The 2,007-nt window shown below is 42.2% G+C and overlaps 1 long non-coding RNA gene across 1 annotated transcript in view; it reads left to right on the top strand.

Annotated features, from left to right (window-relative positions):
• Positions 1 to 1,558, top strand: part of LOC111971449 (uncharacterized) — a 16,261-nt gene extending 14,703 nt beyond the window's left edge. Inside the window, exons 2-3 of the long non-coding RNA XR_002878261.2 lie at positions 1,155 to 1,278; positions 1,443 to 1,558. This is a non-coding gene — a long non-coding RNA (uncharacterized lncRNA). The remainder of the gene's footprint in view (positions 1 to 1,154; positions 1,279 to 1,442) is intronic.
• Positions 1,559 to 2,007: the final 449 nt, after the last annotated feature.

Below are 2,007 nucleotides of genomic sequence, written 5' to 3'. Positions count from 1 at the left end.
TCAGATATCTGTCACATGATCTCAGATATAATGGGGGCAAAAAGTATTAGTCAGCCACCAATTGTGCAAGTTCTCCCACTTAAAAAGATGAGAGAGGCCTGTCATTTTCATCATAGGTACACTCAACTATGACAGACAAAATGAGGGGGAAAAATCCAGAAAATCACATTGTAGGATTTTTAATGAATTTATTTTGCAAATTATTTGCACCTACAAACAAGCAAGATTTCTGGCTCTCACAGACCTGTAACTTCTTCTTTAAGAGGCTCCTCTGTCCTCCACTCGTTACCTGTATAATGGCACCTGTTTGAACTTGTTATCAGTAAAAAGACACCTGTCCACAACCTCAAACAGTCACACTCCACTCTAATCAGAGAGGCAACAAAGAGACTAAAGATAACCCTGAAGGAGCTGCAAAGCTCCACAGCAGAATTGGAGTATCTGTCCATAGGAACACTTTAAGCTGGGAGGTTCACCTTCCAGCAGGACAATGACCCTAAGCATACTGCTAAAGCAACACTTGAGTGGTTTAAGGGGAAACATTTAAATGTTTTGGAATGGTCTAGTCAAAGGCCAGACCTCAATTCAATTGAGTCTGTGGTATGACTTAAATTGCTGTACACCAGCGGAACCCATCCAACTTGAAAGAGCTGGAGCAGTTTTGCCTTGAAGAACGGGCAAGCTGTAAGAGACTTGCAGCTGTAATTGCTGAAAAAGGTGGCTCTACAAAGTATTGACTTGGGGGGGGTGAATAGTTATGTACGCTCAAGTTTTCTGTGTTTTTGTCTTATTTATTGTTAATTTCACAAGAAAAAATATTTTGCATCTTCAAAGTGGTAGGCATGTTGTGTAAGTCAAATGATACAAACCCCCCAAAATCTATTTTAATTACAGGTTGTAATGCAACAAAATAGGAAAAATGCCAAGGGGGTGAATACTTTTGCAAGGCGAAAGGGGGTGAACCGTCTAGAGGACTAGGTAGGGGTGTGGGGCATCAGGGGGTTCTATGTACAGTGGACGAGGAGTGGGGCTTCGTTCTAACGATCTAGGTCCATTCAAATTAAGTAAAGCTTGTGCTTTTAATTATGTAACTAATGTAACCAATAAAGGTACATTTAAAAAACTCTCTCTCGCTCTGTTTCTCCCTGTCGCAGGTTGTCAGTGTGTGATGAGGATAAGTTGACTCATGAGTTCCTCGGGGAGTCTCGMGTTCCCCTGAAGCGTATCAAGCCAGACCAGACCAAACACTTCCACACCTGTCTGGAACACTCACCCCCAGTACGAGACCCGACACGCACACACGCACTCACACACACGCACGCGTGCGCGCACACACACTTCTTTCAACTGCAATCCTTTGAGTTATAGCTTCTTTGGGCAGAGATGCACAAAGAATAAATAAGCTCACTTTTTTCCTCTGTCTTCCCTCTCTCTTTCCCCAGCTACCCTCTCCAACCACCACAGGGACAGCTGAGGAATCTCCTGCTACTTAAGAGAGGTGCTTTCCCCTTTCCTTCCTCCCTCCTTCTTGTTCCTCCCTCCTTCTTGCTCTCTCTTTCTGTCAAGAAAGGATTCTCTCTCTCTCTCTCTCTCTCTCGCTCACCCCTAACGTCAGGGCCAATTAAGCAAAGCTTTAACATTCCTAAATTAAAGAGCACAACTGATGTAAGATTTGGCACCTCAATAAGGTAACTGGCCTTCTGTTTATTCATTTTTTTTTCTCTTTCTGTAATTGTTCCGCACGTTATTCATGTAGCTCAAAATTTTGGCATGTGATTATATAGTTCATTATCGACCTTTATTCTTCCGTAGTTACTTAGGATACATGTCAATGAGATGTGGGCATATAGGAAGGGGGGAAATAAAATCAGCTTTTAAAGATGGGAGAGTATAATGGAGAACAGAACAGAGTTGAATATGAATCAATCTGGTAGTTTTTTTAAACGCTAAATGTTACAAGAACAAGAGGGCAGTGGAATACAGTAGGAAAGGGCAAACAACTCAAAA

Source organism: Salvelinus sp. IW2-2015, linkage group LG13, assembly GCF_002910315.2.
Source record: "Salvelinus sp. IW2-2015 linkage group LG13, ASM291031v2, whole genome shotgun sequence".
NCBI classification, from domain to species: domain Eukaryota; kingdom Metazoa; phylum Chordata; class Actinopteri; order Salmoniformes; family Salmonidae; genus Salvelinus; species Salvelinus sp. IW2-2015.
Note: the sequence above shows the minus strand (reverse complement) of the source record. Positions and strands in the feature narration are given on the sequence as shown.